Source organism: Halichoerus grypus, chromosome 7 (genome assembly GCF_964656455.1).
Source record: "Halichoerus grypus chromosome 7, mHalGry1.hap1.1, whole genome shotgun sequence".
In the NCBI taxonomy this organism is placed as follows: domain Eukaryota; kingdom Metazoa; phylum Chordata; class Mammalia; order Carnivora; family Phocidae; genus Halichoerus; species Halichoerus grypus.
In genome coordinates, this window is record NC_135718.1 from 17,139,325 (window position 1) to 17,163,935 (window position 24,611).

At 46.4% G+C, this 24,611-nt stretch overlaps 1 long non-coding RNA gene across 14 annotated transcripts in view; it reads right to left on the reverse strand.

The window, feature by feature from the left end:
- The window catches only part of LOC118521048 (uncharacterized), a 119,044-nt gene that overhangs the window by 30,323 nt on the left and 64,110 nt on the right, over positions 1-24,611 (reverse strand). For 3 of the 14 annotated variants that reach the window (XR_004909947.2, XR_004909950.2, XR_004909949.2), the window contains exon 6: positions 1,162-1,660. The exons of 7 other annotated variants lie outside the window; for them this stretch is intronic. This is a non-coding gene — a long non-coding RNA (uncharacterized LOC118521048). Of the gene's footprint in view, positions 1-812; positions 1,661-15,963; positions 16,092-24,611 lie in introns of those variants that run through there. 4 more of the 14 variants (XR_013449627.1, XR_013449628.1, XR_013449622.1 and 1 more) reach the window with 2 other exon arrangements.

Genomic DNA, 24,611 nt, shown 5'->3' on the forward strand with positions numbered 1-24,611 from the left:
CTGAGGCTCTGGACCTGGGACGGGTCCCAGTGTGGCTCTGGATCCAGGCAGGAGGCTGAGGTTTCATCCCTCCTCCCCCTGCCATGGACCAGCCATGGCACACAGGACGCACAGGCATGGAGCATACAGTCAAACACGGCAGCTCGCTTTGACTGAGGGCAGTTTTCAGTTGTGAGCCTCCAGCAGCCGCCCACTGCCAGCAGCTGAGCGAATAAGCACCCCAGTTCTAAAGAGGGGCCCCGGGGGGGGTGCACTGTAGCATCCGCTGTAAATAGCCTTTCGGGACGTGCCTGGGGCAGGCACACAAACAGACAGCTGCCTCAGCTCCTGCAGCCCCACCCCAGCCCCTCAAAATGAAAAGTTGCAAGAAAGCACCGTGAGACATCACCTTCAGAAACAAACAAAAAGAGCAAAAGAGACAACTCCCCCAAACTCTTGTTTTTCCAACAGCTAAAGTAGAAAGAGTGAAAGAGCAGGAGTCCCCTGAATCTGGGATGGCTTTGGCCTGCCTCGCCGCCGTTATGATGGATTACGTTGTTATTCAATAACATAATAGATGGTTGGCTAATTCACCCAACTGTATATAGATTTTTTAAAAAATCCATTTCCCCCATAAACAAGAGCATAATTTTAACCAGCAAACCACTCAAAATCTTAACCCCGAGCCACCTTATTTGCATTTTTTCCCGACAGAGCTTACATTTTTTTTATTTCTTTAATTGGACAATTTTGAGCATGAAGCCTGACCACCAGCCGTGCCGGGGTGATAACATCCTTATTCTACAGCCGTAGTCCCCCCCCCACCCCTCCCCATTTCCAGAATTAAAGGAATGTTTCATGGCCCGCAGCCACTTTCAGAGTTAAAAGAATGTTAAAAAGATTTGGGGCTCAGTCTGTTGGGTCCAAAGAGGATACAAATGAGAGTGTCGGTCCCCTGAGCCCCTTCTCATTTTGGGGCATCTCAAATCATTGCCACAAATGTTGGGGCTCTTAAACTTCCACAGCCTTCCTTGCTGGAGTTCTGAGGGCCCCAGAAAGCTTTACGGACTGTAAGAAAAACAGAGCACAAAGGGAAAATTGGTAGGTCATCTACCAAAAAAATCCTTCGAGTGCCTCCCGAACTGCATCTCGTCCAAATCTCTCCTTCATTTAATGACTCACCTTACAAAAAGGGTCAACTGAGACCCAACCTGGCCCAACCTGGTCCATTTCCATGTCGGCTGGGTGATGAATTTACAGGGACACACTGGTTCTTACATGCACAGATGGCAGATTTTACAACACACCAGCTCAAACGTCATCCTGAAAGACTCTCTGTTTGTTCACATTTTTCTGAACTTTGGTTTCGTTGGTTTGTTTTTGTTTTTGTTATTACTGCCGTTGCCATTTTTAATCCTCCGTGTTCTTGAGGAACCCTTCTGCGGGGCAAGGTCGTTGGGGTTCTTTGATGGCACGGGGGCTTTGCACTTAACTCGCAGCCATGGTCCCACTCAAGATCAAAGAGGCAAGGCGGGATTAATGGGAAGGAATTGCTGTGTCTTTGTAAGAATTTCTGGATGTTAACCATCTCCGACCGTGTGTCAACTCCATCCAACTTCATTCATCAGTGAGGCTCTCTTGAAACCTCATGGATCCCCTGGCCTGTAATCTTCCTTTGTTTCTGTAATGAGATGAAGGGGGAAAAGTTCCACTGAAATAAGTTCCAATTAATTATGCCTCTGAGTAAATCTTTTGGATCACGATAAGTGGCTCACAGTAAGAAGCGCCAACTCTCCTGGAATATATGTGTGCGTGCACTCGCTTTTGGTTTCTTGTTTCTTTATAGGAAGTAAGGGAACTCAGGCAACATTTCAAAACTCAAAACCTGATTGCAGTTAAATGCTTTGGAGGATGATCCATGATTTGGAAGACGAGACGGTGATGCCTTCAGACCTTTTGGAAACACTCTTCGGCCAGGAGGAACCGGACTAGTATTTTTCCTCTTAGATCGAAATCTATGACACTATCTGAAATTCTCTCCCTGAAGAGATTTCTGTTGGGGACGTGGGGGGGTGGGCCGGGGGCAGGGAACGGGAGGGTAAGTTGAAACAGAAATTGTGTTTTTCGACGTCAGATAAAAGTTTTATTGTAAGTTTGGGTTTTTGCAAGGGAGAAGGTTAACCATTTGTTTTACAAGTCATTTGATGGCTTTGGATACAAGTTTCCATGAGTTTCTAAACCGGGATATTATCGGCCACCAATAATGATCTGAGATTTATAGAAGTTTCATGTACACGGGTTATATAGGAAACCAGGTGGTGCTCAGCCAGCTGAGTGGGCATTCTCAAAGCAAGGGAGGCCGGAATAAAAAAGAAAAGAGAGCTCTGGGGAACATGGTTATTTAAAAGGAGACAGGGTAGAGACCCCCAGGCCAGGCCCCTAAGACCCAGCAGCCATTCTTAGAGTATTTCAGGCCTAGCACCAAGAACTTCTCAACCACAAATATTAACTAGACTCATTTTTCAGACAGTGAGACCGAGGTTCAAGGTTAAACACTATCAAACAAAGGAGCCAGGATTTAAAACCAGGCTCCACATCACAAGCTCGTAACCCCTGGACTCTATTGCGGACTGAGGAGAAGGTAAGTCTCAGGGACCTGGGGAAGGGGACAGAAGACGCAGAAGTTTCAGTGATGCGAAAATGGCATTTTGCTTGAGATAGGCAGAATAAGGTTGACGGATCAAGATTGAATCTGGCAACTAGGAGGTTTTGATGGTTAATTTTATGTGACCACTTGATTGGCCATGGGGTGTCCAGATATTTGATTAAACAGGATTCTGGATGTTTCTGGGGTGGTTGGGGATGAGATTAACATTTAAATCATTAGTCAGAATAAGCATATTGCCCACCCTCATATGGGTGGGCCTCGTTCAATCAGTTGAAGGCCTAAATAGAACAAAAAGACTCTCTTCCAAATTAGAAAGTGTTTAAAATGTACCTATGCACAGCAAAGTTTCACGAATTTGGAAGTAAAAGAGGACCCACTTACCCCTCCTCAGGTCATTTATTCATGTATAAGCTCGATCCCACACTGCAGATTCTCTAAGAGATCTGTAGACTCTTGTGATCCCACATAACTGAAGAAGTGACAAGACTTGATATGAATGTAATTACCACATGTCAAGCACCTTCTGCGAGTCAGTCACCTTGCCGACACATAAAGGGACTGACAGAACAAAGATAGAGCCTCGGCCCTCATGCGGCTCACAGTCTTGTGTGAGAAGGAAACAAAATGCATATGAAAATAGCTATCATGCAGGTCAGCCTTAGAGCCTGCTTTGAGAGAAGTGCAGTGGTACAGGGTACCATGTTGGGTCTGCGTGGAAGGAAGAGGCATCCAATGTCGGTCATGCTCCCACTAGTCACCAAGAACCAATCTCACTTACTCCTCTTGACAATTCCTTGAAGATATTCCATCCCCCATGCTTTGAGATGAGAAAACAGAGGCCCAGAGCATATGCAGCAGTAGGGAGGGGAAGAAGAAGTCCTCACCCCCTCTAATCTGCTCTAGGGTTCTCATTCTTTCTCCACTCCAGTGTCACAGTGTGAGGAATGGACTACTCCTCTCTGGAAACAGATGTTTTACTCTAAAAAAAGATTTTGGGGAAGTGATGTCATCCCCCTCTAGGAGAGTTATTCAACACATTAGCATATTGAAGGTTCTGAGAAGTCCCCCAGCAAGACACTTGCAATAGTGTTCTCCACGTTTACTTGACCATTGAGCCATTTTTTCACATGTCATCTGTGAATTGTCTCGGAACCAGGGACCCTTATGCTCTGTTACAGCATGTTCTTCCGAGCAGGGGCGGCGGAACACGATAGAGAGCAACTCAGTGGAGGGGAGCTCACGGAGTTTTGACAGGTGCGGGAGAGGGGACAGATTACCATTATCCTTTGTGGGAATAGCTGGAACATTCCAGCCAGCCTGAAAAACACCCTACATGAAGCCCCCTCGCCCCCCGTGCAAGTGCTGAGGTGTGAGGACTCGTGCACCGCATCTCCCCTGGGCTGCAATGATGCTGAAACATGGAGGCCATGAAAAGAGCCCAAGTGACAGCCAGGTCGGTGACAAGTTAATTTCCCAGGTGAGGATTTGAGCCCGTGTGGCCCAAACAGGCGCACAATTTGCCTAATTTTCCCTCAAGGGACATGTCTTCCCTCCTCAAGAAAGCCACTAAGGAGTTTCTCACTCTCACTTGTAAACAACCGTGGATAATGTCTTCCCATGATCTCCCTGCAGCGCTGGCCTTTGGACGCTCATTTAACCTAAACTGCTGACAGCTTTGCCGGCTCCCTGGAGGCCTACACCCCCCACGACCCTGCCATATCTTAGCTCGCCAGGGGCCTGGGCAGAGAGGGGGCAGAGAGAGCCACAGACTCCAGGACTCACCCCCTAGGAATCCTCCATGGATTCGGATATGGGGCTTCTAGGAAAAGGGTCACTGGTTAAGCAAAATTAGGGGAAGTACATCAGCAGGTGCACGTCACCCATTTATCCTTATCATTCATGCCCTTGGAAGTCCGCCCCGGGTTTGAATCCCGCCTCTGACCTGTACCAGCTACAGGACTTTCGACAAGGGACACAACCTCCCCCAGTCCGAGATCCTTAGCCACGAAGGGGAATGGGGTGAAGTAAGAGGCCTGGCGTGAAGTACCAGGGACCCCAGCCTGGGAAATAGGAGATCTCCCCGACAGCGCTGATGATGTGGATGACTGAAGCACGGACCCAGACCTCAAAGACTCTCTGTGGCTGGAGAGAAAATGAAACTAACTGCTGTTGAGTCCTGGGAAGAAAGGCCCAGGGCACCAGCACGGACAAGAGGAAGCTTCCAGAGGACGTGCTGTCTTGAAATAAGAGCATGACCAAGAGGGAAGGAAGGAGAAAGGAACAGAAGGGGCAAAGGGTCAGAGATCACCCAGCCTTGAAGTGATGTCAGCTGCCCCAGAGGGGAGGACCCCCAGCTAGACACAGGAGGACTGGGGACCAGGGAGACAAGGAGGGAGCCGGGAGGGACGTTGTGGGAAGTGTTGAAAGCCAGGCTGGTTCTGCTGGTGCCATAGGACACAGAGCCCTCAAAGCCTCCTGGGCTCTGGCACCGAGGACTGAAATGGTCACTGGATGAGATGTAATGGACCTGTGGGTAAATGGCGTGAGTGGAGGAGGGAGGCCATCTAGGGACAAGAGAGAGCAGTCACAAGGCCAAATCACCGCAGATTTCACCTGCAATTAATGGAAGCTTTTTTGAGAAGAAGCATCAAAAATGAGCAAGCAGACATACAAACCTCCGCGCTCCTCCCCTTGACCCTTTGCTGCGATCCTTCCAATGCTACGGCAGCAGTCGGGGGAGGGCACTGGGACCAAGCAAGGCGAGTGGGAACATTGTTCTCGCCTTATGTGTAATGATTTAATTGGATTAATGCATTACTTGTGTAATGAAAAATTAATTGAAAAAAAGAATCCTAAGAAATCCGCCATCCCAGCATTCTAAAAGGGTTCCTCTGAAGAATTCGTTTTTTTTATTTCTGCACAGAGGTTTCCGCAAATTCGCCGCGTGAAACACCCATATCCCTGGGAGAATTTCTTTCCGAGGCCTAGAAGCTGCCTACACACCCCTCCTCGGTGGCCTGGCCTAACCAGTGAGGGTGCCTTTATGAATGTTTGCTGAAAAGGAACCCCCAAGGGGCAAAGCCAGTGGTCTCCTCAGTCTGTTAGCTCAGGTTATCGACTGCTTCTCTGAGGTTCATTTCTCCAGCCTGCTTCATCAGAAACCACCTTTCCTTCGAGAAAGTGCTTTCTCTGTACTGTGAATGCTTCCAAGCTAAACTAGCAGAGTGGCAAGCTTCCCACTGGAGAAGAAGCTTCCTGGTGCATCTTTGGCATCTGGCGGAGACAGGGACGTTCCAAAGCCGGAACCTAGAGAACCAGTTGGAGCCCATTTTACACTCTTGTCCCTCCCTGCCTTGTCAAAGGGCCCTTCTGTCCCCTACCATCATCAGGAGAAAACAGACAGAAGGCTGTGCTGGCTGGGCAGTGATCAGTGGCAGAGAAGGTGCCAAGAGAGAAGAAAATATGCAGCATTAATATTTAATGCCCCCTTTCCATTTTCCCCTAATAAGCTGAGCGCTACGGCGGGGAAAGCTGATTTATTTTGTCAGCAGTGGAAATATTTCAAGTATGATGCATGTCACTGGGTCACACAGAACCCATCACACAAAACACACACAGCAGAAGCATCCAAGGGAAGAATCTTCTGGACTTGATCTCAAAGCCTTTAGGCTTCAGGAAGTCTTGCAAACAGCAGGGGATTTCAGTAAGAACTGGTTGCAGAGCAGGCATGGGGCCACACGTCTGTCCCCAAGTTGGTGCGAGGAACATGGGGGAAGGAGCAAAGGCTTTGGGGGCAAACAGCATCTGTGCTCCAGCCTGGTCCCCCAGCCCTTGTGTCCTTGGGCACCCATGGCATCCTATTAAAAGCACCTGCAACCTTTGGTCTGAGGCTTTCTCCAGCCACCAGAGCTTATTCTGCAGGCTGGAAGAGCCAGGGAGACATCATTTTGGAAATAGCCCTAGACCGGTATCAGATGGGAGTCGGGGGAGAAGGAGTAGAGCTTCTTCACCGCTCGGACTCGGGCTCCGCACGGTGGCTCAGAGGTCCCCAGTCGGACGGAAGCCCAGCTGCCTGCAGCACTAACCTGCCCATTAGCGCGTCTTGTGTTGGCACCTTCCCCTCCCCATCTCATGGCTCCTCTCTCTTCCCGGTTCTTTCTGGAAGCACTCTCCAAATAAACTTGCACTCAAACTGTTGTCTTCGGGTCTGCTGGGCGAAAGATTTCATTCTTGATTTTCCTGTGTGTAAAAACGGTGGTGGCAGCCCTCCTGCTGGTGATTTTGAGAGCCAAGTGAAATAACACAGACGATAGCAACGGCTGGTGGGCGGTCAATACAAGACTCACTCACGTCCACTGAGAATGGGGGTTTCTGGTAAGCCAGGCACCAAACCCCGATTTTAGATATAAAATAAGTTCTTACTCCCTCCTGATGGAAATACTAATTTAGCGCACCTTGGGTAGTGTCCTTCATATTTCCCACACCACGCGCAGTTAGTACACTGATGAGAAACACGAAAATTGGAGAAAAGGCTAAGAAGATGATGGTTGAAAGGACATCTGCCTCTAGGCTGAGTAATAGGCTGGGTTCTAACCCCCAGAAAGATATGTCCAAGTCTTCACTCCCCATATCAGCGAATGTGATCTTATTTGGGAAAAAGGGTCTTTGCAGATATAATGACATTAAGGAGGTCAGGATGAGATCAGCCTGGATTCACTGGGTGGACCCTAAATCCAATGACAAGTATCCTTATAAAGAGGGGAGAAAATACAAAGAGGAGAAACAGAGGAAAAGGCCAGGCCATGCGGGGACAGAGGCAGATTGGACCGATGCAGCCATGAACCAAGGGACACCTGGAGCCACCAACAGATGGAAGAGGCCAGGAAGCCTTCTCCCTTAGAGCCCTCAGAGGGAACATGGCCCTGCTCACACTTGGTCCCCAGAGCTGTGAACACATTTCTATTGCTTTAAGCCACAGAGTTTATACAGCGGCCCCCAGAAACTAACACAGGGGGGTGAAGTTGAGTCCTGCCTTCACGACTGAGCCTTGGCTCTGGGTCTCAATTTTCTCATCACTGAAGTGAGCTTTGGAATAGATGGTCTCCAAGGTGCTTTCCCATGCTCACAGTGAGCAGCGTTCGGCTGGAGGATTCAGGAGAGGCAGGTGGGAGGATGTAGCCATAGGGATTCTTGGTTTCAACGATGGAAGCTCAGTGTCTACAGATGGGCTTAGTTTCACAGGCTGGCTTGGGCAGAAAATAAATTTATTGGAAGACTGTCAGAATTTGCTTGTCAGTCAGGAGGGGCTAACTGTGGTAACTCAAAATCGCAGTGGCTTAGTACATAAAACTTCCTCCCATACATCACAGTTCACAGTCATGCAGGGATCCAGGCTCCTTGCATCTTGTGGCCCCGCCCTCTTCTAAGACCGCATGGTGCTCTCCATTCAGCTGGCACCTGGTGGGAAGAGAGAGCTGGAGGATGACCCATGAGGGCTTCTTTGTTTTATGCTGTTTTTTGGGGTATAGTAGGTTGAGTAGTGTCCTCCCCCACCCCTCAAAAGATATATCCAAGTCCTAAACCCTGGTACCTGTGAACGGGACTGTATTTGGAAATAAGATCTTGCAGGCATAATGAAGATTCTTGGAATGAGATTATCCTGCACTTAGGGTAGGTGCTAAATATGATGACTGGTGTCCTTATCCTAGAAAAGAGGGAGGTTAAAGACAGAGACACAAGGGGAGTCATAGAAAGATGGAAGCAGAAATCAGAACGATGCATCTAGAAGCCAAAGGATGCCAAGGATTTCCGGAGCCACCAGACACTGGAAAAGGAGCGTGGACCAGATTCTCCCTCAGAGCCTCCAGAAGGAACCAACTCTGCTGACACCTTGGTTTCAGATTTCCGGCCTCCAGAACTGTGGGAAAATCCATTTCTGTTGTTTCAGCCGCCCATTCGTGGTCATTTGTTATGGCAGCCCTAGGAAACCAATACGTTGGGGAAGGGCCAGGAAGTGGTGCCTATCCCCCCTGCCCACATCCACTGGCTCCATGCAACTGCAGGCCTGGGAAGCAAAGCCTGGCCGTGTGCCAGGAAAGCACACGTATCCGTGAGCCCTACGATCTCTGCCAAATTCACAGAACCAACTGCCAAGAAGCTGGGCAGCCAAAGCACGCCAAACCCCTGCCAAAGGATGAGCCTGGTTAGGGCACAGCGGCTGCAGCCCTGGGCACAGGTGTCCTCACTGGGCACCTCTGTCTTCAACATCGGCTGCACATTACAGTTACCAGAAGGGGTTGCCTTTAAAAAAAAAAAAAAGACAATTGCTCTCCATCCCCAGTGATTCCAATTTAATTGGTCTCAGGTGGGACCCAGAGTTCACTACTTTTTAAAAGGCCCTGTGGTGATGCTCACCTGAAGCCAGGATTAAGAATGGCTGTCCTAAGCTGTCTTAATAGCTGGTATTTTTCAATAAAGAATTTTCTTGTAGATTATCTCATTTGAAACTCCAAACAGCCAGAGGACTGATGATGGATTTCTAGCATTGGCCCCATTTCACAGATGAGGAAACTAAGTCCCCCTTGGGGTTCAAAGGATTCTTTCATGGGACTCAGTTACCTGGAGCACAGCCAGGATGTGAACTCTGGTCTATAATGTTAAGGCTGCTGTCCTCACACTAAAACTCTTTTGGAACAAGACAGTTGGCTATAAAACTTACCACCCCTTCATTTTAATGAGGCCCTGAACTGATGGGGAGGCATTTGTGAGCCCTGAATTCAAAGCAAAATGACTGTGTCCTTCTCTTAACATCAAATCTCTGACATCTAAAGAGAGGTTTGTCCAGCCTGATGTGAGATATGCCAGCCCATCATATATGAGGCCATTTTACCCACATCCTACTCCAGGCACAGTGCCTGGGGCCCACATTCTTTACAAGGGCTCACAAAGATGCTTGAGATCCGAACTATCGTTGGTTCCAAAACACTAAAAGCAAAGTGCAAACTAAAGACGAGTGAATGTGGGGGCGCCTGGGTGGCTCAGTCGTTAAGCGTCTGCCTTCGGCTCAGGTCATGATCCCAGGGTCCTGGGGTCGAGCCCCGCATCGGGCTCCCTGCTCAGTGGGAAGCCTGCTTCTCCCTCTCCCACTCCCCCTGCTTGTGTTCCCTCTCTCGCTGTGTCTCTCGCTGTCAAATAAATAAATAAAATCTTTAAAAAAAAAAAAAAGACGAGTGAATGCTTAATTGATATATACAAACGTCATTACTTGTTAAATGTAGAACGCATTCAAATTTTACAGCATTTGAATGCAATTTGTAGGTTAGATTTTCTTGCTTTACCATGCACAATTAGCTGTGAAACCTGAGAAACCATGACTAATCACAAAATAAATGAGTTACTTGGAGCCATATCATTTCAAAAGCAAAATCATAAAAATCTTTTGAAGTTCCTTTATAGAAAAAATAAATTTTGCTATAATGTGAGTGCTTTTAATATTTTTGACATGACATAAGGTGGGACCATCAAAATCAGAGTGTGCCTAGGGCAACAGAGGACTGGAAATGGCCCTGGTCATATGTGATGCCACGGTGCTCATCTCCCCCACCCTAAAACACATGGTCCAAGCCTACTGGGAACAAAGACTGGGATCACCATGCCCATGGGCCCAGGCCTTGCCTGTCCCTGAATAGCAAACCCCAGGGACCACCCCTTGGTGAGACAACAGAAGATGTGGGTAAAGATAGGACTTCCTTATCTCTTTATCATAATTGATTGATGGAAATCCCCACTGGGCATTGATTTTTTTTTTTTTTTTGAACATGTCAAGTTCTTAAAGTTTTGTTAAAACAATCTTTAATTTAGTCTTCTCGTTAGCTCTTTACACTTTCCTGAATAGCCTTCCCACAAGTCTCCTTGTGTTACTCACTGCCTATGCTCCATTAGACCAAACTGGCTTCTTTCAGCCTGACCTGGGGACCTCTTTGATGAGTTTCTCCTCCTTCCCCTCCTTGGAGAGATACCCTCTTTCTCTCTCTTCCTTTTTCCCTCTCACTTTCTCCTCCCTCCATCCGTCCCTCCTTCTCTTCCTTCCTTCCTTCCCTCTCTTCCTTCCTTTCCTCTCTTCCTTCCTTCCTTCCCTCTCTTCCTTCCTTCCTTTCCTCTCTTCCTTCCTTTTCTTCCTTCCTTCCTTCCCTTCCTTCTTTTCCTTCCTTCCTTTCCTTCCTTCCTTCCTTCCTTCCTTCCTTCCTTCCTTCCTTCCTTCCTTCCTTCCTTCCATTCCCACTACACTCACCCTCTTAGGCTGGACATAGTGATAGATATTGGGAATACAGACTTTTAAAAGGCATAGGACCTGCCCTTAAGAAATGGAAATCTAGTAGAGAGGGAAGATGAGGGGAACAGATATGTCAGTAAATAGTCAGAATTCAGGGACATCCCGATATACCCGTGGAACCATAGGGGTATGGAAGAAGATACAGAAGCAACGGAAAGAAGTTTTTAAAAGGTTTCCCTAAGAGCATTTTATGTCCAGAGATGTGATGTCATTCTGATTCCATGTTGTTTGAAGCTGATTTGGGGAGAAACCAAGGGGGACTAGGCACAAAATACTGCTGTGTGAAATACCTGTGTGAAGCTCCTGGTCATTCTGTCAGGTTAGGGGACAAGAGCTTATGATGTTACTCAATATATTTTTTATATAGGCCCATTTAATAAATTCCTCCAAGTATTGAACCCAAGGAACCTTTCCATGATGAATTGACATCAGACAATGAGAGTGAGGTAATTCAACAGATTTCCCTTTTTGTCTTAGCTGCCAGGAAGCTCAGAGATCAATTCCATACCTATTAGCAGGGATTATCTCATCCTTAGTCTCTGGTGGAAGATATCACTGACAGAAACTGCTGCCCTCGGAATTCTTAGCATGGCCCAGCCTACTGGTTTTGCTCATGCCCTGCATAGTGATAAGGCTACATTACCTTTTTTAGAAAAGAATACTTTTGAGATATTTAATAACTGAACATTTAGTTCCATGATGTTAGGGACTATATCTGTCGCATGTATCACAGTAATACCATTATGAGAGAAGGTTTGGTAAAAAGGTTAGTGCTCAACAGATATTTATTGGGTGACTAAGTGGATGAATAAATGAATGAGAGTCATGAAGAGAGAAGCATATTTTGAAATGTACATGGACCTGCTGTTTTTCCTTGCCACCAGTCACTTCCGGCTCCTACCACCCAGTGATGCCAGATACATCTTTCACATTAAACCTCCCTCCTCCTCTGCCAACATATGCACACATATCACTAAGCCTCATTCCTGAGTTTTCCATGGTTCCCCTTTACCTCTATAGGTGAAGTAGTGAACATCTATTTTTTTGTGGATCTATTCTGTATCCCTTCCTTCCCTTTGGGTACTGACTGTCCTTAAATCCAAACATTTTCTGGTAGGATCTCAGGCTCACAGTTCTGTTCCCCCCCATTATGGGGGAACTCAGACTGGTCCCTTGGTGGGTTTATAATCCAAACATGGCCCACCAAAGTCCTTTGGGAAAATTTATAGACTTCGGGAGACACAAGGTGTCCCTCAAACTAGGACAAGTAAGAACCATCTCTCGTTTCTGAGGGCCATTCTCTCCAACAGAAAGAGAGAATATGCCAGAGAATAAAGTCAACATAGAAAATGCAGGTCAAGAGATGGAGAGAGAGAGAGAGAAAGAGAGAGAGAGCCCCCTTAAACACCTGGCTCTAGCTATGCCTCAGTCCATCCCAGTTTTGGCAGCTATCTATTCCTTTTCTTGCTTAAACTACTTGAACTGGACATCTTTTTCTTGCACCTTTAATAGTCTTGAGTGAGAATATTATGTGTAAGTACCTAACTCTTCTCTCTAATCTCTTAAAAAAATAAATTTGCAAGGCATTATCATGAATAGGGCCACAGGGTTAATCCTCATAGTCTTGCTTCTCAGCTATCTGGGTGAAGAATCTTTTTTAAAATTTTTACTTCCATCTATCCCATCCATTTTTTTAGTTCCATATATCCAAGAAAAGAATAATATCCAGAGTAGTGAAATGACTCCTACTCTTCAGTAGGAAAAAGATTGAGAACCTAATAGAAACCCAATAGAAAAATGGACAAAACACTTGAACAGCCCCTTTTAAAAAATAGGATACACAAAAGGCCAATAAACATAAACAAAGGAGCTCAACTTCAGTAGTCACCAAGGAAATGCCAAAAAAAAAATTTCACGACAAAATTTTAGTCTTGTTAGAATACACAAATGGGAAAGAGCAGTTGAGTTTAATCACAGACCAACATGTGGCCCTACCCCACTGCATTTATCCCAGCTCCCACCACATGCAACTTGCCACCCAGGTCAATAATTCCTGAATTGGTCAGTTCCCTGTTCACCAAGACAAGTCTTCTGATCACACTGAGATGCCACCTCACTGTCAGATTGCCATACATGTGCCTAAATATTGAGTCTCAAATTCTGTATCTATCTCGTGGCAGAACAGTACCAGGTCGTGGTTGACACTGGTCCGCAGACCCCACTTTGAGTAGCACTGACCTATAACTACTGCGGCCAGGATTTGCTCATCCGGAGTAGGAAGAACTTGGTAAGCAGATTCCTTTGCAGAATGAAGCCTTAGCTAGGTTGAATTTAGTGAGATGTGCGGCATGTTAACCAAGAGTTTCCCTACTTTAACCGATAAATAAAGAAAAGACCCTTATTCCAAAATTGCCGCAAAAACTATACGGCAATGGCTGCTCATCTGAGCAAGCGTAAGAGAGAGCCACAGTGCACACGTGCAGATGACTGTGTACACTCGTGGAAATATGAGGTGATGTCCCGAAACAAGGGCTCTGGGGGCAGTTGGCTGGGAGGAGGTCAGCTCCTGTATTGATAGCTCTTCCCATCCCTCCAGACCTCTGAAAACAGTACTGGTCCCTAGAGAATGGGTTTTACACTCGGAAGGTGTGTCTCCCCTCCTCCCGGGTTGGGCAAATAATAATTTCCACGCTGAGGTCACAAAGGTGTTTCTACAAAAATCAAAGGGTATCGACCCTGGAAGTGTTTGTCTTTCTAATTTCCAACTGCCTCTTTTTTTTTTTTTTTTTTAAGATTTATTTATTTATTTTAGAGAGAGAAAGAAAGTGCACGAGCAGGGATAGGTGCAGAGGGAGGGAAACTCAAGCAGACTCCGTGCTGAGCACAGAGCCTGATGCAGGGCTCCATCTCATGACCCTGAGTTCATGACCTGAGCTGAAACCAAGAGTCAGATGCTTAACCAACTGAGCCACCCAGGTGCCCCTCCAACTGCCTCTTCTGATCATCCTCCCCCAATCTCTTTCCTTAGCCTGGTGATTCTCAACCCTGGCTTCACAACAGAATCACCTGGGAAGTGTCAATAAACACTAATGCCCAGCCTCCACTCCCTGAGATTCTAGCTTATTTGTCTACAATGAGGCCTAGATATTCATAATTTTTTTTTTAAGTCTCCCAGGAGACTACAATGAGCAGAATTGAGATCCTATGCCTTGTCCTTCCACGGACAGTTGAGTGTAATCAACCCGTCTATCACCAGCATTTTCTGAACTCCGAATGTGTTCAGGGGCTGCAGGAGATGTGACAAAAACCTAGTATTAGGTGCTTACCCTGGGATTCTCCAGAGCCATGTTCACGAAGGGTTGTCTCTGGCTCTACAGCATCCACATCAGCTGGGAGCTGGTTTGCAATGCAGAGTCTCAGGCTGCACCCCAGATGGACTGAACCTGAGAGCTGGGGAATCAGGGCCAAGAATTTGTGTTTTAATTTCCTAGAGGAAATTGTGTTTCATCCAGGAGCAGAAAAATTCATACAGATAGAAAGTAGAATGATGGTTGCTGGGAGCAAGGGAAGGATGAAATGGGGAGTTATTGTTTAAGGGGTATAGAGTTTCAGCTTTGCAAGACGGAAAATGTTCTGTGGATGGATGGTGGTGATGGTTGCACAATGAGAATGTAATTAAGTCACTGAACTGTACACTTGAATATGGTTAAAATGGCAAATTGTATGTTATGTGTATTTTACCACAAATTAAAATATATATTTATATTTTAATATAATATACAAGTTATATATAATAAATATATATTATTTATTTACTTATTTATCTATCTATCTATTTATTTGCTTAAAGCCCATTATGTGCTTCTCTTGCACACTAAAGTTTGGGGGAAACTGCTCCAGATCCTGAGCGCTGACCATTCATTCATCATCGTCGTCATTATCTGTCATGGCCTCTGGTGCCAGAGACTCTGCTTAGCCTCAGATGAACACCATCCCTGCTCCCTCAGAGTTCCGAATTCAACAGTGAGACCGACATTAAGCAAATAATTGCACAGCTCATTATTTAATTACAATTGAGATTATACCATGAGAGTGGCATGAGGAAGAGAATGTTGTGGGACCATAAAACATAGCCTGGGGGAGGGCATTAAAAATATTCCCTAAGAGCCAGAGGGGAGGAGAGTGGAGGGAAGGTTGAAATAGATAAAGGGAATTAAGAGTACCCTTACCTTGATGAGCACTGAGAAATGTGTAGAATTGTTGAATTATTATATTGTGCCCCTGAAACTAATATAACACTGTATGTTAATTATATTTGAGTATGAAAAAGTATATTCCCTAAGAAAGCTAAAACCTGAAGGATGGCTAGGAGTTACCCAGGTGAAAAGTTGTGGGTGTAGCATTATAGGCACAGGGAACAGCTTGTGCAAATGTCCTGGGGCAGAACAAGCCTGGCCTGTGTCTGAGAGAGCACAAATGTGGTCGAGCATGGGGGAGGAGATGACCTGGGGCAGGAGACAGGGCCAGAGTATGCAGGGCCCGGTGACCAAGTCAGAGATCGTGAACTTTATCCCGTGTACAATGAAAGGCAAATAAAGATTTTGCAAACAGGAGACAAAGAAGGAGAAGTGCCTCTGGCTAATTATCTGAATATTTCTCAGGAAGAGAAATATTGTTTGTAAATGGGTTCTGGCAACTTAAAGCTACCAGTGCCAGGGTAAAAGGAATGAGTTAAATAGGTTGACCGTTCTCTGTCCTCGAACCTTTTATACCCAAGTTGAGAAGACAGAACCTACACATGCTTAATAATGGCCTCAATATATTTGTAACATGTATTAGTTAGAATGGGTTACAGTACCTGTGGTTTATAAAAAGGCTCTGTGCTGGGCGTGGAGTCTGCTTAAGATTCTCTCTCTCTCTCTCCCCCTTCCCTCCCCCCTCTAAAAATAAATAAAAATTTAAAAATAAAAACCAAAAACCTCAGTGAGTTAACATAAATTTATTTCTTGCTAATGCTACATGTCCAAAGGAGGTCAGCAGAGAACTCTGGTCCATACGGTCACTCAGGGACACAGGCTGAGGAGCTCCACCATCCCTATGTCTCTTTGGTCACTGCATGAAAAGAGAGTAGTAGGGGATCAGATACGAGCTCTTAAATGCTTTGACCCAAAAGTAAAACACTTTTCCTAATGAGAAAACACTTTGGCCCATGGTCCACTGGCCAGGCTGAGTCACCTGATCTGCCTAACTGCAAGGAAATATAGGGAGTACACTGTGGTTGGTGATAACCAATAAACACTTCTATCATACAATAAAACATGCTAAAGAGTGAGAATTTTTACAAAGGCACTGCTGAGTTCTAAGCATCCCACTCGTGATCAACCCAGATGAGTGATGAGCTAAGTCGGACTTTCCCCTGGAAAGATGAGGTGTGCCAACAAGGTTCAAGTCTGAGTTCACCTGATAGCCAGATGCCTCACTGAAGGGTAAGGGTGGAGATGATCCCTCCTGTGTTGAACGTGCCCATTCCCTGGACAAACCACAGCTTCCTCTAGATCTCCATTGACCACCAAATCATACTGTGTGAACACTTGGGTGGATAAGGCCTTCAAGATCATTTCATCCCACTATCTCATTGTGGTAGAGGCACCTGAAGCCCAAACAGGGGAAGTAACTTATCCAAAGTTATACAAGTAGTTTATGACCTCACAAAGAATCAAGCCCTGTCTCACGGCTCCCAGTCCAGTCATTCCTACCCCCAGAAGACAAGACATTTCTAAACTTTAGGGGGAAAAAATAAGTTGAACCAAAACTCAAAAATTCTATCCTAATACACAAAAAAGAAAATGACAAACATCAATTTATGGATAGTAGAAAACATGAAATTAAGTGTCAGAAAGAAGTCTAACCATATCCTTGATCTCGATAAATGTGAATGGATAAAATTATTTTATGGTGAGGTCAAGACTTTCAAATGTTAGAAATCCAGCTTGTTGCTGTCTGCGAGTCAAACTGGAAACAAAATGACACAAAGGTTAAAAATGAAAGGAATGATAAAAATAGAGTAGGTGTGGCCATAATTGATATGAGACAAAAATAAGAATTTGAAGTTGAAAGCATTAAATAAGACCATCTGACAGGGAGGGAGGCTGGCTGTGTTCCTCCCTGAAACAGTCACATGGTCCTAAAAAGCCCAAAACACAGGTTAGCTAAGGAACATCAGTATGGTGAAGATATAATAGAAGTATCTATGAGGTATGTGTGTATGTGTATGTGTGTGTGTGTGGGGGTGTATGTGTGTGTAAATGTACATATATGACTGTGGAATCAAAATGCTTCTGGGCTCTGCAAATCCATCCCACTCTCCTATAAACACCTAGCCATAGTACTATGCTGGGCCTTAGCTCTCTGTCCCCCTAGAGCTGACCTTCTAAGCTAGGCAACGTGGCCACAGGTCCCTCTACAGAAGAGCACCCATCCCAACAAGCTAGGAATTCTGCTAGCAAGGAAACCGGTACGTGAGAATTTGGCTTATGAACCAGTCTTTGGGATGGGGAGGGCCCCATAAACGGGAAATAACGATTCCACTCCATCAAGGGGAATGGGGGCCCACAAGATCAGTATTTGCTCCCAATATCACAGTCACGGCTTTCACGTCCTCCCAGGAAACCCCAGAGCTGGTGGCTGCCCTCCAGAGAACGAGTGGCTCCCTGGACACCTGACTGGGCACCGGGGGGCCCCAGCTGCTGAGAGGTTTTTCACAGACCCTGTCGTGAGTTTCCAAAGCAAATATCCCTGAGACCCACACAGGCACATCTGTTTCCCATTTTGAGCGAGTCCTACACCAGTTTGTTAAGAACTTCACTGAAGGGAAGAAAAGCAACAGCCTCCTAAAAACACCCAACTAGTCCTGCCCCTGCCTGCGGTTTTATCACAGAGCATGGCGGCAGAGGGGCAGCGCTGGGCTGCTAACAAGACGGCCGGCTCTCTCTGCTGCCGCCCATCACAGCCCCAGGCCAGAGCCTGAATGGGGGCCGTGCTGGACACTGCGTGTTTATGGCTTGGGCCCCTAGCTGTTGCCGGTTCTTGATTTCTAGAAGCATCAAGGAGCCTCCGAGCTGGCTGATCAGGCATGGGAGGCTTTGGGGGGTGTGGGAAGAGGAGCTGGAGGTGGGAGATCATTCCCACAGTGGAACTCCGGTCAGATTGGAGCTGCTGCACTGCCTAGAACTCAACTGTGTCTTTGGTAGCCTGGGATTGTCCCTCCGGCAGCCCACCGTGGGGACAGCTGAATGCACCGCACATGGTTTGGCAGGCTGGCCTCTGTGCTGGGCTCGCACTCATCAATCTGCCTGCCATAGAGCCCCTGGGAAAAGAAGAAATGGTTTCACACTCACCCAGGGACGAGGGGAAAGGGTTCTGAACGGGAAGAAGGCCCCGGGGTTGGGATGCTTCGGCGTCACTCCCAGGGCGGGCCAGAGAGAGCGACCTCTTTGGGGGAGCAGGCAGGCCCTTCCCCAGGAGGACCTTGGGGTTCCTGCAGCCGGGCCGGTAATGAGCCCGGTGATGGAGGGCTGGCTGGGGTTGCTCCGGCTGAGGCTTGGGGCCTGAAACAATCAGGGCCTGTTTTCTGACACAGATGACAAATGGAGGAAGGGGGGGGGGGATGTTGTGAGCCTAAAGAAAAGCCCGAACAAGAGGAAATACCAAGTGCAAATTGCTGCAATGAATTGTAGAGGCAGGTTCTTGAACGTAGGAGAAAACCCGGGAGTGTCGCAGGGCCCATGTTGGGACCTGCCTTTCAGTGCAGCGTTTGAAAGTGACCGTCGCTGTGACTACGGAGGTGGACAGATGGCTCCGGGTCTGGGGAAGCTGCCCCCCATCGCTGATGGAGGCTGGAGCCGGGCTGGGTCCTCTCTGCAGACTCAGAAAGGCACAGAGAGGGCGGGGGGGGGGGGGGGGGTTGCTCATCCTGGCTGATGTCTGGGTCCCAAACATCAAGGATAATGGTGGGGGGAAGGTTGCTATTTATACCAAAGAGATTCCTAATGAAAAGAAGCCCCCTTGTTCTGCTGAGCGGATCCACTGGAGCACTTCTCTGGAGAGAAGAGTGGGGAGCTCAGCTGCTCTGGGTAACAAAAGGCGAGAATTTGGAGCTCCCCAGGAGCAAACCAGGAGGAGAGGATGGGAGCAGACACGGAAGGGGAGAAAGACAAGTGTGGCAGGCGGATGGCAGACCCAACCTCAGGTCGTCCCCGTGGCACCATTCCCCACAGCTTCGAAGTCAACTGGGTCCCGGAGGCCTGGTGGAAAGGGGCTTCTGGGGAAACCAAGGAACATCTGTAAGCAGACGTGAGGCAAACAGGCCCCGTGTGTGCACATGCTGGAGGCAAAGGGGCCCTGAGAGCCGGCCTCGTCTAACAGTTCTGGGGATCTGCAAGTCTGCATCTCCAAAGGACAGGGAAACCTCACTGACCTATGGGTCACCGGAGGGTCACTGGACAGGGACAGCCCCCATTCCTTCGCCAGATACCTCTTCTCAGTTGCCTGTCCACTTTCAGTTATAATTTACCCACGGTAAAATTCACCATTTTGCACATCTTTTGATAAATGCTCACTGTTGTGTAGTCATGATCATAATCAAAATATGGAACATCTCTATCATTCCAGAAAGTTTCCTCATGTGCCTCTGAAAACCAAACTTCCCTCACCCCCAACCCCTGCGCTGTTTTATGTCCCTACGGTTCTGCCTTTTCCAGAATGTCGTATAAGTGAAATCATACGGTATCTAGCCTTGGAGTCTGGCTTCTTTCACTCAGCATAATGCACTTGAGGTTCATCCAGGTTGTTGTGGGTATCAGTTGTTTGTTTCCTCTGATTGGTGAGTACTAGTCCCCTTGATGGGTGTATCATGGTTTGTCGGTTATTCCCTAGATGAGGAACATTTGGGTTCCTTCCTCACATGTCCTTTTGATCACATCTTTTGTGGGACATTTTACTGGTGGGAATTATAAAAAGAAAAAAAAACAAAACAAAAAACAGTGCTCCTGCCAGACTTGAGTAATTCTTCTCCTTCTCAAGGGATCTCAGTTAATGTTTTAGGTCTATTTCCTCCTTTTAATACCTGCCTCCCAAGCTTGATGTAAACGATGAATTTTATAACTTACAAAAAAACTTTGTTTTTGTTTGTTTTACAGCAGCTTTACTGAGATATAATTCCCATACCATCTAATCCAGCCATGTAAAGTGAACAACTCCGTGGCTTTTAGAATACTGACCGAGCTGTGCATCCATCACCTGAGTCGATTTTAGAACGCTTTCATCACTGTGATTTTTTAAAGTACACACCCTTTAGCTGTCACCTCTAGCCCTGATCTACATTCGGCCTCTATGGACTTGCCCACTCCGGACCGTTCATAAAAACGCAATCCGACAATAGGTGGTCTTCTTGCATCTGGCTTCTTTCACTCGGCATAAGGTTTGCAAGGTTCATCCATGCTATAGCTTGTAGCATTACTTCGTTCTTTTTTTTTTTTTTTTTACTGAATAATAGTCCATTGTGTGGATATACCGCTAGTTTATTCATTCATCAGTTGATGGACATTTGGGTTGTTTCCATTTGGGGGGCTATTATGAATAATGCTGCCATGAACACGAACATACGAGGTTTTGTGCGGGCATATGTTTTCAGGATATATCTAAGAGTCAAACTGCTGGATTATAAAGTAACTTCGTGTGTAGCCATTTGAGGAACTGCCAAACTTTTTTCCAAAGCAGCTGTAGCATTTCATAGTCTAAAAGGCACTTTGAAAGTGTCAAACACAAATAGTTACAATTTAATATTATTCGTTGAAATGGCAAGAACAATATTTGATCATTGTAACAATTTAGACAATACTAAAGTGTCTATAGTAACGTTGCCCCCCCCCCCAGTCCCACTCACCCCCACAGAGAAACCCTGTAACCACTTAGTATGAGTCACCCAGGCTTTACCCTCTGCTTAACACATACACAAAACTTCGGTACTTTTGTTACAATGAAAATGCATTCTTACTATACACATGACTAACTTCCTTTTAAAAAATGATGGTAAAAAAAATAACATAAAATACCCCATTTTAACCATTTTTAAGTGTACAGCTCAGTGGCAGGAAGTACGTTCAGTGTTGTGCAACCAGCACCATCATCCATCCACAGAACTTTTTCATCTTGCAACACAAACTCTACCCATTTAACAACATCTGCCCCTTCCCGCTCCCCAAGCCCCTGGCAGCCGTCACTCCACTGTCTGTCCCCATGAAACTGATTGCTCCCAGTACCACATCTGAGTGGAATCATAGAGTACTTGTCCTTGTGTGACTGGCTTTTATCACTTAGCATAATATCTTCAAGATTCATCCACGTTGTAGCATGTGCCCAGCTTTCCTTCCTTTTTAAAGCTGAGCGATTATCCGTGTATATGTGTGCCGTGTTGTGATTTTCCATTCACCCGTGGGTAGACACCTGGGTCGCAGCCACCTTGGAGCTACTGTGAACAGTGCCACTAGGAACGTGGTTGTACAAATGTCTCCTCACATCCCTGCTTTCAATTATTTTGAGTATAAAACCTCGAATTCCCTTTTTTTTTTAATTAGACTTTTCATTGAATTATATCACTTAAAAAAAAATCTTCACAGTGTACAAATGGGGGTCTCCCAGGTCACTAAATCATCTTCATGCTTTAAGTTGCTCAGTTTGCATCCTGACTATGGGTATCTCATAATCTATTTTACCATTCCCCCTCATGATATATTGAACAGATATCACCACTGGCTGTTTCCCGCACCTGGGCACCCATCACAGTGCACAGCCCTCCATGTGCACTGGGTGATGGGATCCTCACCACAATGCTGTCGGGTGGGTATAATTATATATGTATTTATATATATATGTAGGATATATATATATAAAATTATATATATATGTGTGTATATATATATAATTAGCCCCATCTTAGAGACGAAGAAACTGAGGATAGAGAGCATAAGTAATCGGCCCAAGGCTGTTCTGCGGATAAGGGCAAAGTCTGTCCAATTTCCAAGCTTAACCTCAGCATCATAGCTAATGATATTAGCTATCGGTCTTTATTAGCTATAGTGTCTAATTGGTCAGCCAAGCAGTGGCCCGGAGGGAGCAGGGGAGGAGACTTGAATATATGTGGACATCCACATCCCAGGAGCCATGAGACTGATTCCCCAATGAAAGCAAAAGGTCTGCCTTTCGACAATGAGTGTCCTTTCTCAGAGGTCAGGTTTCATGGAGCCTCGGAAAACCAGGGTAGGTTCCCTCCTTCCTAACGAGGGCCATCGGGTCATGTTGTCTTCTGCTTCCTTTCCTTTTCCTCTTTGACCTCTCGCTTGCTCAATCCCACCTTCACCCACACTGTCGTCTTCCAGACCATCCAGGTTCAGGTGACAGAAACTCAGCTCAAATTAGCTCATCCAAACAAAAAGAATTTTTTGGCTCATTTAACTGGGAACATAAGGGTGCAACTGGCCTCAATCATGATTGGATCCAGGGGCTCAAGTGAAATCATCAGGCTCTTTCTCCGTCTCCCAGCCCCTCTTCTCACTGGATGGTGACCTAGTTCTTTCCTGTGGCAGACAGGCTTTCTCCATGAGGTAGAAAAGCTAGCCACCAGAAACTCCAAAACTACAGCTTCAAAGCTTAGCCATCCAACCAGAGGGAGGGCGAGTTTCCTTCTCCCAGCATCCATATATTAGTCTCAGGGAAGGATCCAATTGGCCCCAATTGAGCCATATTGTAATTCTGTACCCAATCACATGGCCGGGAAGAGGTAGTATTAGGACTGATGCAGACTCCATGGCATGGAAGGCAGTGTGTGGTACCAAAAAGAGGGGAAGAGAATGCATGTGTACTAAGCAGAAACAAAACTACTATCACCCTTTGTCTGCCGTGGCCAAACAGCTTCTCCAACCAGAAATAAAGTCCCCACATGTGGTTACTGCTGTTACCACCACCACCGCCAATCACCCCCCACCCCCAACCCCCATGGCCAGAGCAGAGCCTGGGCAGTCTGTTTCAGAAAGAATGCAAACCTCACATCAATGAAGGTGTCCAACCCAGCCAGCCGCATTTCCCCCATTCTGGAGGAGATACCACACTATCCAAACATTTTCATCATCCACTGCTCCTTCCAACTCACTCCCCAGGCTTAGCTCATCTTTCAGCAAGCCTTGTTTCTTCCCCACTCGAAGGTACAAGAACATGAGGTGTCCAGATGTACTGGCTGTTTACATTGCACGGAGCTTGAGGCCGTGCGTGTGGCTCCCTGCTCATCCCTGGACCCTTTCTCACTGCAGTCCTAGGCTCTGATGATTACTACAAGCCAAATGGTCATGGACAAGCCCGGTCATTACGCTGCCTCTTCCCCTTGACTCGCTGCAGACCTGACTAGATGAAATATTTGGTTTCTTCATCATAAGGAGGCCTAATGTTTTTTCACCATTTGATTGACTGTCAAATGAAAGCCAGGCCCTCTTGTTTGGTCCGGGGGTGGGGGGTGGGGGTGGTGGCATTGTTTGGTTGGTTTCTTCCAGCGTGTCATGATTCATTCATCCGTGGCCTGACTCCATGGACAAACTACAATCCTTGGCACCACTTCCCTCTTCCTCTCCTCTGTCTCCCCTTCCTTCCTACACCCCACCTTGGTGAAAAGGTTGTCTTCCCCGCTGATGTCACCAAGTACTCTTGCCTATTGGTGAACTTGGACCGATATTTCAAACTGCCAGAGACTAGCGCTTTGAGAAATAGTAACAGTGGATGTTTAAAATAGTGGGATACTCCTGATCCATCTGTTCATGTTAAATTGAGAAATAAATCACAAAATATAAGCCAAATAAATAGAACCACAATACTTTCAGTGTCAAAGGAGTTACTCACAAGCAAAGGACACTTAAGCAGAATAAGCAACTGACATCGCTGTTACTCTCCATTGGCGTGAGCAGCACTCTGTTGTTCTGAAGGCACTTCCCTTCTACCAACTCATTTCATTTTCCATAACCATATAAAAAGGAAGTAGGAGAGGGATTGCTCTTATTTCCATTTTGCAAGTGGAGAAATGGCAGATCTCTTTCTTGGGGTGGGCCTCTGCAGGGAACCTTCTGGAATGAAATCCCTAGTGTGCTTCCTGAGAACTCTAGAGTCAAGAAATGGAAGATCGGATGGGAGGTTGGTATCTGAGAAGTCTAGAACCACAGGCTTGCCATCTCCTCTTCTTCCTGTATACATATTCCTAGTGCACCACACAAGAGCAGTGGACACAAGGCAAAATTCTTTCAAAATCGTAACCTTGAAGCCAACTTAGCAGAGAGTATGGCCCCATTTTATAGCTGAATACGCTGAAACAGGAAGGGTCACTCAGCAGCTGGGATAAATCTTTCAAAGAGCTGGCCAAGATAGAAATAGAAACAAAGTTTGGCCCAAGCCGCATGTCATTCTTCTTCATAGCTAGACTATAGGATTATCTTCCGTTTGTATGCTTGACAAGAACCTAACTCCCATGGGAAGGAACGAGAGTTGTGCATTCCCTCGACCTGTCCCACTGGCTCTGGAAAGCTAAGAATATAAATA